This window comes from Lepisosteus platostomus, chromosome 10 (genome assembly GCF_059453375.1).
Source record: "Lepisosteus platostomus isolate fLepPlt1 chromosome 10, fLepPlt1.hap1, whole genome shotgun sequence".
NCBI lineage: Eukaryota > Metazoa > Chordata > Actinopteri > Semionotiformes > Lepisosteidae > Lepisosteus > Lepisosteus platostomus.
In genome coordinates, this window is record NC_142620.1 from 33,561,400 (window position 1) to 33,575,065 (window position 13,666).

A 13,666-nucleotide genomic window follows, 5' to 3' on the forward strand; every position below is an offset into this window, starting at 1 on the left:
CTCGCACCAAACAAATTTATATTTCTAAATATCACAACATGATCGAATTTAAGTCATTTTAATAACAATGAATAGTCACCTAGGCGTTACAATATAAACATTTATATTGATTTAAATCGCGTTTTGATTTAAATCGCAAACGCAGGTAAATCGCAAACACTCCGCTTGCCCCCGCATCCCCGAGACTGGCCAGATCAGCGCTACTCAACACCCGCTCCGTTAACAGCAAGGCTCTTCTTTTATGTGACATTATCAAAGAAAAACAACTGGACCTTCTGTGCTTAACCGAAACATGGCACAAACAAAACGATGGACTCCTGTTCAACCAACTAGTTCCTCCTGGATATGGTTTCTTTGACCTTCCGCGTCTTTCAGGCAGAGGCGGGGGCATCATTGTTATTTACAACCTTTTTTACAGTCTAAGTCCTATAGCTATACCTCCTCCCTCTTCTTTTGAGTGTCTTGTTTTAAATGTTTCTATCCCCCAATCTACTATTATTGCCACAGTTTACAGACCACCCAAACCCAGTGGAGTCTTCTTAGGTGAGTTTGCTGATTTTCTCTCATTCTTATCCCTTACATTTAAAAGGATCCTTATTCTAGGGGACTTTAATATACACATTGATTCAACTTCCTCCAGTCTGGCTAAAGACTTCTTTTCTCTTTTGGGATGCTTTGACCTTGCTCAGTTTGTTTGTACCCCTACACATAACAAAGGACACACCTTAGATCTAATTATTGCAAATGACTCCTTTGTCTCCCACTGCTCCCCCCTTGATCTAGGCCTCTCTGACCACTTAGCCATTCTCTTCAATCTGGAATTACCTGTTTCTAACACTTCCCCCTCACGCTCTGTAAATTTCCGCAACTGGCGATCAATTGATCACCCAAGGTTTGCAAATTCTGTTCTGTCCTCCTTATCCTGTTTCTCTTCCTCTGACCCTCTAGAGGACAAAATACAGTTACTTGACAATGCTCTTTTATCTACCCTCGACACCTTTGCTCCTTTAAAAACTCGAACCATCTCCTTCTCTCGCCCTGCCCCCTGGTACAATGACCATCTGCGTTTCATGAAGGCAGCCTCTCGCAAACTTGAGCGTAGGTGGCGTCTTTCCGGCCTAAATGTACATTATCAGGCCTGGAGAGATTACTTATCTGATTATAAGGTTACTATAGAGTCTGCTAGATCCACCTACTTCTCTCACATCATTGAAAATCACCAAAACAATCCCAGACATCTTTTCTCCACCATCAACAGACTGCTCAAGCCAAACTGCCCCACCACATTACCTGCCTCATCACAACTTTGCAACACATTCTTAGATTTCTTTAGTTCTAAGATTGACAACATCCGGCATCACATTCTCTCCACTACGGATATAATTTCCACACCTCCTCCCTCCTCATCCAACTTCTCTGGTTCCCGTCTCTCCAGCTTCTCTCTTCTTGACTCAGCATCCCTAAACAAACTAGTTACGCGCATGAAACCCACCACATCTATTTTAGATCCCATTCCCACCACTTTATTCCAGTCCTGTTTCTCTTCTCTCTGTCCCATTGTCCTCAATATAATACATGAATCCTTGAGCACCGGCATTGTACCAATGGTCCTCAAAACTGCTGCTATTACCCCAGTGCCAAAGAAGCCTAACATGGCTCTCGACAATCTTAACAACTTTCGCCCCATCTCCAACTTACCCTTTCTCTCTAAAATTCTAGAACGTGCTGTCACACTTCAGTTACATAACCACCTTATGACAAACAACCTTTTCGAACCCCTCCAATCTGGCTTCCGTCAACTTCACAGCACAGAAACCGCCCTAGTCAAAGTCACCAACGATCTCCTAATAGCTTCTGATTCTGGTTCTCTTTCCATACTCATCCTTCTTGATCTCAGTGCTGCCTTTGACACTGTTGACCATAACATCTTGCTTTCTCGTCTCGAGACTGTGTTTGGAGTCTCTGACACTGCCCTCAAATGGTTTAAGTCTTACCTCACTGATCGCTGTCACTTTGTCTCTCTCAATGGGTACAGGTCTGAAATTGGTCTTGTCAAGTCTGGTGTCCCTCAGGGCTCAATACTGGGCCCCTTGCTCTTCAGCATTTACATGTTCCCACTTGGTCAGCTTTTAAGATCACATGGCCTCAGCTTTCATTTTTACGCTGACGATACTCAAATATACATCCATACCAAACCTGACACTGATGTGGCTGTCTCTATTCTATCTAATTGCATCTCTGACATAAAAATTTGGATGACTCAAAACTTCCTTCATCTTAACTGTGACAAGACTGAAGTCATGCTTATTGGAACCCCCCATCAACTTCGTAAAGCCAGTCCTGTAACCCTGTCTGTAGATGGCTCTGTACTTGAGCTCCAATCAAAATTGAAAAACCTTGGGGTTATATTCGATTCTGGCTTAACATTCGACCCACATGTGCAGCATGCTGTCAAAACATCTTTTTTTCACCTTAGAAATATCGCAAGACTACACACTATGCTATCATTAACTGTGGCTGAAAAGCTGATCAACATATTTGTATTCTCTCGAATTGACTACTGCAATGCTCTGCTCCCTGGGGTATCTAAATCTACTCTGAACAAGCTGCAGTATGTCCAAAATTCAGCAGCCAGAATCCTGACCAGATCTAGTGCAAGTGTTCACATTACTCCTATCCTGGAGTCCTTGCACTGGCTTCCGGTCAAATTCCGCGTAGACTTTAAAATCCTCATGCTCACCTACAAGGCTTTACATGGCTTGGCACCTCAATACCTGTCTGAACTTTTATTGCCCTACTCCCCACCTCGCAACCTCCGCTCTTCAAATTCTGCCCTCCTTACTGTCCCCCAAGCCCGTCTACATTGTATGGGCGACAGGGCCTTCTCCTGCTATGCCCCCAAGCTCTGGAACTCCTTGCCCAAGGATATTAGAGAGTTACCTTCTCTAAACCCCTTCAAATCCAGACTCAAAACCCTCCTATTCAGAAAAGCCTTTACTTAACTGGTTCCATTCTTCACCCCTCTGCTCTTCTTAATACCATCTTTCACGGTCTCCTCTATTGTTATTGTTGTATTGTTGTAATTATAATTGTGTCCTGTCTTGTGAAATTTTCTTATTTATTGTTGTAGTCTTCTTATTTATTGTTATTGTCATCCTGTAAAGCGCTTTGAGAAGCCACCTTTAAAGGCGCTATATAAAATAAAGTTTATTATTATTATTATTATTATTATTATAAATATATGTGTTTTTTGATTCACAATCAGACAAATGCAACATAAATTGATATCTTTGTATATATTTATATATCACCTTTAAAAGTGGAATCTCAAAGCAAAGTAAATACCCAACACTGATTGTACCCATCTGTCATGCTAATAAAGCACCTTGAATTGAATTGAATTGAGGGAGAGAGGGGGGGAGGGCAAGCGAGAGAGCCAGGACAGACAGACAAATAAGATACACTCCACAGACATTCACAACAGCGACATATCATAAAACGTTTGTTAAGTTATTACTTGGTTTTCAAAGTGCAATGAAATACAATATTGTTGTTGTTGCTGTTATTGTTGTTTTTATCCTGTAAAGTGTTTTGAGAAGCCACCTTTAAAGGCGATATATAAAAGCGCTGATTCTTATGGAATGTGTTCTGCCGAGGATTAAACATTTTTTTTTTTTAATCGCGTATCTAAGGAAATAGCAGTATAACTTTGTTCATGCACAAACAGTGGCATGTTACATTATTAATTTGGGTGTCTCCTCTTGCCAGAAAGCTCTAAATTGCATTTTGAGTGCGGTTTTTGACTTTTTCTAAATTGCAACCCATAAATAAAGCTTATACAGTTTAGACTTATTTTAAACTGTATTACAGCAGCACAATGGACAATGCAACGTAAATTGCAAAAATGCACCTGGAATCTGTCCAAGCCCTACTTTGTCAGGCATTTTCTTTTACTGCAACGGACATAAAAACTCCCTTGCTTTTAACAGAGCGTTTCATAATTTCTAACTACGAAAATTATTTAAACTGCGACACTTATCATTCATTCCATTCCATTCCATTATCAGTCTTCCATTTCTCCCTAAACATTTTAAGCATGAAAGTTTTATGAAACGGTACCCAAATATGCGATTGCTGTATAGAATGAATTTTTAATTTAAAAAAAAATATTTAACACGAAAATTAAGCTGTTTACATCTTCCGCCTGAGAACAGTCACCCGTTGCTACCCAACGCAGAAGCACAGCCACTTACTAGCAAAGAGAGGACATTAGCTAGCCAGTATGATAAAGAAATAAATGATTATTTTGTTTATTTCTTTTGCACATTTATTTGAACATTTCCATCGATTGTACAAGCACATGGAAACTGTCCAATCCCTAGTTCATCAGGCATTTTCTTTTACGCTGCGGGCATTCTCCTGGTCTGGCGCCAATCTGTGTCTTCTAGGATATAATGCCAGCGAACTCTTCTTTTTATGTCCACTATAATAGACAATCTTCTTTGCTTTTAACCGGGCGTCTAACCCCTCTGATTGGAGAAAAAAGACGTACTGGTTTGCTATACATACTGTACCAGGAAGATGATTTCTTTCTATTCGAAAAGTGTATTTTAAAAGTTTAAGAAGTAAAAACCTTACAGCGTACACAGATTTCTAAACTGATCAGGATCATTATCTTTGTCTTATCCATAATAATGTTCACCGCTCTGTCCAGCAAATTAATAATAAACTTTATTTTATATAGCGTTTTAAACGAATAAGTAATTAGATTGCTCATAAACCTAATCACTTTTTCTACATAAACACAGCGTAATTGCTCTCTGAAAATGCTTTTTCTTTTTATTTAGGCTCAGATTTCAACTATAGATCGTATTATTATAAACTTCCTTGGAAAAATGTCTTTTATGTAAACCATGTTTGCTATTAATTCATTTAGGGCTAGAATATGTTCATTGTCTTCCAATCGAGTCGAGTTGACATTAGAAGCTTGCCACGCCCGGACTGTTACACCAATGCATTAGCATGTGAAAGCGATTTCATTGAGGAGCCTAGCATTCTTAACAATAAGTACTGAACTTCCTTGGCTTTGGAGGGGGGAGGTGTCTTTCGCTGGAAATCTCTCCCCCTTCTACTTTGAAAAAACCTGTGAAACCGGTTTAATTAGTCACAGCCAGCACTCCCGCAGAGAGGGGGGTTGTACTCGTTAATGTCTTAGCCGGAACACATCATTAAATCTCATTTTGTATTTCTATAAAAAAATCGTTTGCCCAGCTTAACACTATTGCTGTTGTTTTTGTCCTGTAAAGTGCTTTGAGGAGCACAGCTTTCTCACCACTTAGATTACTTTTTGATACCATCCTTACACAAAGCAGAAACTTCTTGTATTTTCCGATGACATACAAGTGGAAAGATTACAGATTTTAATCGTCTTTTTTCTGAACCAGGGAAAATCTGATCATGTTTCTCTATAACAATAATAAAAATATCACCTTTAAAAGTGGCATCTCAAAGCAATACAGTAGATGTAAACCACAGATTACAAAGTAAATACCCAGACAAACGCAAACGCGTTTTTAATAAAATGCTTTTATTCATTCAGCAGAGAGAGAGCGTAAAACTTGGGCGTAACAGCTGTTCCTTTTTCTGATCACTCTCTCTCTGGATAAACGTCTCACCTGTCTTGTTCTGTGTTTTCCTAATTTGCTGATTATGCCTTCTGCGATCCACTCCTGCCCTCACACCTAAAGAAGACTATTTTAAATTTCTTTGCACGGCCCATTATGCAATTAACCCTTGTATGTGCTGTCCTTAAGGTGTTAAATAAATTTTGTAGTTAGAAATTATGAAACGCTCTGTTAAAAGCAAGAGAGTTTTTATGTCCGTGAAACTGAATCAGCGCTGAACTTGTTTGAATTGATTGAGCTCCGTTCTGTACCACACAATGATCCCCCCAGAGTCTCTGCCCCGGGTGATTTGTTTTTTTTTGACAGAGGGTAAAAACTCTCCCTCTCGCTTGCCCCCCCGTGTATTGTCTGTTTTTTTTGACAAAACAAGGCTCACAGATAATGTGAATCGAAACCTGTTTTTCTAGCTTTTAAAGTCGTGCGATGTGTAAGCGGGAACACATCATTATATCTTACATATGAAAAATACATAATATAGCTCCCAAAGAAACGCAAACGTGTTTTTAATAAGATGCTTTAATTCGCTCATAATCCGACAATTTCAGGAAGACTAAGGGAGGTCTGGCTGTTTTTCTGGAAAACCATAACTCTGGTCTTCTCCAGATTGACTGTCAGCGCTCAGGTCTGACAGTTCTGCTCCAGGTCGTCTGCAAAGAGCAGGAACTTGATTTCTGTAATTAATGCAGATCAGTAAATCAAGGGACAAAACAATTATTGCGCCCGGCTCCTCAATGGGTTTGACGTGCTAATGCGTTGGTTTAACAGTCCGGGTGTGGCAATGTTTTTTATTATTGTTATAGAGAAACATGATCAGATTTTCCCCGGTTCAGAAAAAAAGATCTAAAGTACAGTATACTAGTTTGTCACTCTTCTCATCCCCTCTTTGCTAAATGGCTTTTGAATAGAGTCACATGAAGAGAGAGGTGAAACAGCCCTACACTGTACTTTGCATGATTGGAAACAAATGCGTGATTGCGAAATGCTGTAGTGTTACTTTTACAAAGACGGTCAATGAAAAAAAGAATTTGGACCAGGGCAATACTTTGAGTTTACAGCTTGTCCAAGGTCATTCATTATTAATACTATTAGTAATATCTTCGTTAAAGACTTTGATGGCGACAGCTCAAACATGAGAGGTTGAGCTTTATTAGCTCCACCTTGCGGAAATTCCGGATACTATTATTTTGCTTGCAGTATTATAGGAGAATTAACGGTAACTAGAGGTATTTACCGGTAACTCGCGGTAGACTGCGTAAAGTGCACCGGAAAATAATGCGGTATCGCCCGCGCATTTTGAATGGCTGCATCTGTATATACACGTTTCACCCCCTCCTGCCGTTGATGTAACCGAAGGAAATAGAAACCTTCCTTTGTCATCAGGAGTTTAGTGTAAACATTTACCATTTGGATAAACATTCACCATTTGGGGGTAAGTACAGGGGGAGAAAACCTCTGTGATCAAGCAGGTGTGATGGTTACAGTTCAGCATGTAAAAGCAGTTTGCAGGCTCCATCAATCCCCCCTCAGAAAATAGAAACATACATCTTCCATTTTCTACACAAAGGTGGAGTCTGCTGTCTTTACTTCATAGTTGTGTACTATCCTAACATTACTACTGGAGGTGATGCGGTGACATATAGCAGTGATTATACTTTTAATACATGTGATTATAACAATTATACATACAAACAACACTACTCCTAAAAGCAAATATTGAACCATAGCTCCACCCCAGGCCCCAAACACACAAAGTTCACTTTCTTGATAATAGCTATGATATTTCTGGCCTTCATCATATATATTTGGCCAAGTCTGAGATATGCTCAGAGTTATCAGGTATATACGTACAGCACTCTGCACCAATTACTCCACAGGTGCCGCCTTGAGAGGCTAACAAGTAGTCCAATGCTAACCTATTTTGCATTGCTACTGTCCTTAGTGCTACCATTTCATCATTTATTGCTTTTAGCCTGGAGGAGTTAGAATTTGCCAATTCTTCCAGGGTGGAAGCCATTTGTACTAGTTCTCTGTTTAAGAAACTAATACCAGCTCCGGGAAGCACTATACCTAGATAATATTCCCAGTCTGACACTTTTCTTCGAGGTCTATGTTTGGGTCCAAAAGGACTGTGAAGCTGAACCCGGACATGGGGAACTACATATCCTAAATAACATGATCCACCCCAATTAGTCGGTAACCATGGATATGCATGTTTCCCACAAATAAAATACGTTCCATTAGGCACTCCTAATCCAGCAGAAAACAAAAAAGCTGCACCAAACTTAGGACTGCTCTTATCCCACCCAGGGATCTGAAGGGTAAAATTTTAAAGACCACTATAGGAGATGAGATTGCATTTACTCCAACCCATTATACGGTGACCTTCATGGTTCTAAAAAAAAATCCCCCCCCCTCTGCTTATAGATTAGGGTGATATATGCAGGATTCCGGCTTAGGTTGTATTGTGGGTCATAAGACCCAGCAAAACTGGTGGGTTCTAGCCCCCGTTCCCTACAATACTACAGTGTGGTGCAGTTTACAGTAGCATCGTTACAGCCGCCATACTTGGTCATGTTAAAATCCCCTATACGGTCTCTCCATATGATCATGCCTATAACTTCTTCAAGACGCCATGGGACAGCCCCCATGGGGACCCCCCCTTGCACATATTTTGGTAATGTAGTGCATACCCAACAGGCACTCTGGTTTGTCTTTTCAGCTGTCAGATAAGACAGGTCCAAAAAGGTGTTAACTCCATGTTCACCTTTACAGGACTGGTGTTCGTGTTCATTCTGGATACAGATACAAAATTTGCTAACAGAAAACAAAATTGGAATAGTCTTCATGTTGCAGACTTTTCCTTTTCCACCAGAGGTTTGGCACATCGACAGAAGGGAGCATGAATCCACTGGTCCTTCCTCTGGACTTTCACAGTCTGTCATCAGCAGCACTTGGTACGGCCCCTCCCACTTGGCCTGAAGCATCTGGGATGGAGTCTCTCTTGATCCACACCCACTCTCCCGGCTGTAGGTTGTGGCCTCCAGGAATGGTCTTTCCCCAGGCCACCTTCACTTGTTGGGTGGTGAGGTCATTGGCCTGTGAAAGCAAATGACAATACTGCAACAGAGAATTAGTTAATTGTCTCAGATCATGATGGTGGGCAACAAAAGTGTCAGTGAGACGCATTGGCCTCCCTGTGACAACTTCAAAAGGGTTTAGTCCTGTGGTCCGGTTGGTCCCAGCTCTCAAACTACACAGCTCCATCAAGGAGACCCCTCCCACAGAATACTTGGGAGTCTCTTCTTGAGGGTTCGATTAACCTTCTCCACTTTCCCTGAAGACTGAGGATAATGCGGGCAGTGTAGATCCCACCTCACTCCCGGAGAGGTGATCACAGCCTGACACCTTTCTGGTGAAGTGTGTCCCTTGATTAAAATCGAAGCGGCAGGGCAGTCCCCACCCGTTGGGAAAACCGGCATTTGACTCAAACCTGGATCTCCAATTTCAGGCAACAAAAGACATTAGGCAGTGAGGGCATGCAGGGGATTCGGTCTGCTGGCAGCGCCACACCTCATCATCATGCAGCCCCACATTCTTTTCTAACCATGTCCATGTCCGGTTTCAGAGGCCTCAGCCTTAATGTTCTATAGCTGTCCTTTTTTCCACCAACAGTGGTCTCAGACCTGCATTACCAGGGCTGCTTACCTGGCAGCAGCATCTGCATAGTCGTTCCCTCGAGTTACTGGAGATATTTCTTCATCATATAATTTACACTTTTTCACAGCTACTTAATTCATCAACTGCAAAGTTTCTAACAGTTCGAGGACCAATCCAGCATTCTTAACTGGAGTCCCTGCCTTGGTGAAGAAATCTCTATTCCTCCACAGCCATCCAAAATCGTGGCATACACCAAATACATATACAGTATACAGTAGGTTTAAATTGTTACCATTTTTCCTTTAGCATATTTACAAGTTTCAGTCATTGCTCTCAACTTGGCTTGCTGTGCTGAGGCAGTGGGGGGGCGTCTTTCCGGATGTTAACACATCAAATTATGTCGTAACAGCCCAGCCTGTTCTCCATTCTCCCCCATGCACCAGAGAGGACCCATCAGTAAACAGTATTAAATCTTCAAGGCCCCCCAACCTTTGGCTACAGCATCTCATGGTCCCTAATAGTATCCCATGGATGGTACCTACCTCCATGCTCCTGCGTCAGCACAGCTGCCCAGAACCCACTTTCCACACTTACATACAAAAGAGTGGTAAATCCATCTGAGGAAACCCCAGTCTCAGCACCTGTAAAAGAGCTTTTTTTTCAACTCATTAAAGGTGGCTTCTGCTCCGGAACCAAGGCAATCTTGTCCTTGGGCTGCAGTACCCCCATAAGTAGATATGTTTGCGCTCACTCTGAAAAAGAGTCCATCCAGGCCATGTTAAAATGACACAGTTCTAGACACACTTGGGCCTTATCATATCTAGCTTTATGTAGTTTTTTAACTAGAAACACTAAAACCTGAAGCAGCTCAGACTTTCCTCATCAGGGGAAGCCCTCAGATCTTGTACTCAGCAACTACAACTCACTGCCCCCTGCTCCTGTAGCCTCCTGCCATCTACCCACATACCACAACGTTGAGCAGTACAATAAGACAAGCATGACAGTTGTGCTCCTGTATCCCACGACAGAGAAACAGACATCCCATTAGTAGTACATTTTAGTTTTAACTCATTTTGCTCAATGGACTAGGACAGACTTAGGGAGGCTACAAGGGAACACTCTAGGTAAACAGATCTCTCAAAGGACTGTTTATCTTCCCTAGACAAACTTCTTAGCGGGGAGATACATATTTTTGTTCTGTTCTTCCCTGTCAGATGAACCCCAGGACAGGTCCCTGCTTTTCTTCATCCTGCATGTGCTTTCTGCAGTTTCTCTTAAAATGACCTGTATTCTTTTACAATAATTGTGAACCAGAGATCTCCCCCAGTCTTATTTCGTTTCTGAGATTCATCCAACTTCTGTGGAATATACCCCATTTGAACTGCTCCCACCTTAGTGTATACATACTGTATCTCTCCATCTGTCGGCAGAGTTTAACCAGTTCTGCAAATTTCACAGTGGTGTTATCCACCAGACATGTTTCTGAATCTACAGCATGTTAACAATATCTGGTTTCAAGCCATTAAATAAATTTGCTTAATTACCAATGAGGAATTACCCCTTTAATTAAACTTAAATCTAAACAATATAAAGCACAAATGCTCAACCCTGCATCTGTACTCTCCCCATATGTTTCAACTTTGTTTCAATTAATTTTATACAAATAACATGTTTAGATAACCCATTTAGGTCCACCTGTACTGTGCTGGTATTATATTTTAGATGCTTTTATATTTTCTAGTCACTTAAGTTGCAAATTATAACTATAACTACTAGGAAATAGTTATAGTACCTATCGTAGCTCAAAGTGGATATGGTCCTACAGAACTTATATATACACGTCCCCCCGCCTCCTGCCTTTGATGTAACTGAAGGAAATAGAAACCTTCCTTTGTCATCAGGAGTTTAGTGTAAACATTTACCATTTGGGCAAACATTCACCATTTGGGGGTAAGTACAGGGGGAGAAAGCCTCTGTGATCAAGCAGGTGTGATGGTTACAGTTTAGCGTGTAAAAGCTGTTAGCAGGCTCCATCACCCCGTAAGTGATTTCTTCAAAATATACCCAAGCGTTTGGTATAATTAGAGGCACGTAAATTCTTTATTCTCTGGCACAGCTTTGGTGAGAGGAGTAATAATCCAGGCACGCTTGGTTATACAAATATTTATTACAAAGACAGACGAGCTGAAGTCGATGAATAGTCTCGCATATGTGTTCTTTTTATCCAGATGGGATAGGGTAGTGTGTACGGCAATGGAGATTGCGTCATCTGTGGATCTGTTGGGCCAGTAGGCGAATTGGTTCGGGTCCAGTGTGTCTGGAATGGTGTCCTTAATGTGCGCCATGACCAGCCTCTCAAAGCACTTCATGATAACAGGAGTTAGTGCCACCGGGTGGTAGTCATTAAGGCATGTCACTGTGGTTTTCTTCGGTATTGTGATGATGGTGGTTGTCTTGAAGCAGGCGGGGACAACAGCTTGGGCCAGGGACATGTTGAAAATGTCTGTGACTACACCTGCCAGTTGATTGGTGCAGGCTCTGAGGACGAAACTTGGTATGAGAGCGCCTGGTCAGCTACGGAGGGTGCAGCTCTGTTGACTGGTTCTGTGTTCCTTGTTTCAAACCGAGCATAAAAGGTGTTTAGCTCGTTAGGCAAGGAGGCATCATGGGCAGATTCACAGATGTTCTTCCTTTTGTAGTCTGTGAGGGCCTATATACCTTGCCACATGCACAAGTGCATTTTTTGCATGTTTAATATCGTTCTTTAGATTGATCCTCGCTGACTTTAGTTCTGATTTATTGCCCAATTTGAAGGCTGCATCTCTTGTTAACTTTACTTAACACATTTCATTTCCTCGTTATGTATTATTTTAATGCAAGGCAGATAAAATGGCTATCAAAAGTAATCACCCCCCTGGTCTTTTTCACATTTCACTGTGTTACAACATAGAATGACAATGCATTCATATGAGATGTTTTGCCATTGATCAACACAAAACACTACAATATCAGAAAACAAGATTCTACAGATTCTCCTAAATTATACACATAAAACAACACACAATATTTATTTAAAAAGGTATAAGAAATTGCAAAAAAGTCAATTATAAAGACATCTGAAAATCTGGAACAACTGTGAAACTGTGAAGAACACGTTGTCCTCAAAAACTACAATAAGTTTCCAGGTGAGGAATGCATTAGCCAAGGAGGCCACCAAGTTGCCTGTGACAGCTCTAAAGGAATTACAATCTTCCATGATGGAGATAGTTGAAACTATGCCTATGACAATTGCCTGGGTGACTCAGAAATTTGGGCTTCATGGGACGTTTTTTGTAACAGTTTAATGAGGTGTTTTGTAACATCAAATCTTGACTACACTTTTCAAGATGGCATGTGGGAGACTCTGAGACCAAGTGGAAGAAAAAAACATAATTGAATAAACCATAACATTATCCTGAGAGCATCATCCGTACTGTGAAGCATAGTAATGGCAGTATGATTCTATGATCTAGCTTTGCTGCATCAGGGACTGAAAGATTTGTGAAGATAGAAAAAAAAATGGATGCAACAAAGTACAGAGAAATCGTAGAGGAAAACCTGCTAAAGACTGCAAGAGACATAGCACTTGAGAGAAGATTCATCTTCCAGGTAGTACAATGACCTTAAACGTACAGCCAAAGCAATGTTGGATTCCTTTATAATGAAAAAAGTCAATATTCTGGAGGGGCCCAGTCAAAGTATGGATTTCACTTTCTTACTTTTCACTTACTTACAAAAGTATTCTATAATACTTTTGATAGCCACTGTAGCCACAACAAATATAGTTCAACAGCCCCTTCAATTACAATCATCTGAAGTATAATCTTTAATATTCTGAAAAAAAGTTTGAAACAAAATCATAGATACAAGTGGATATTTAATTAAGGTATATATTTAACACCTCTTTGCCATACATTGATGGTTTTTAAGGAACAATTAGTGTAAATCATTTTTTTCTTTTATTTTTCTAACAAATATGCAAGATAGACATGAAAAACAGCAAACTCTACAAATATTATAGTAATATTAATGTATTTTCACCATTATTCTAAACAATTTCTTTTGGTCTTAAAAAATAAAATAAAAGTTAAAGATGTATAAAAAATACAATATGATCTTCATGACTGGTTCAATTTCTGTGCAACCTTTTATTTACCTTTACCAGTCAGAAATGCTCAAAGCTAACAGTGTGGAGAAATATCTGAGAAATAAGTGAGAAAAAAGCACTAACAGCATGTCTGTCTTGTTCACTGTGTTCAATGAGCTTCAATCATCAATAGACAATG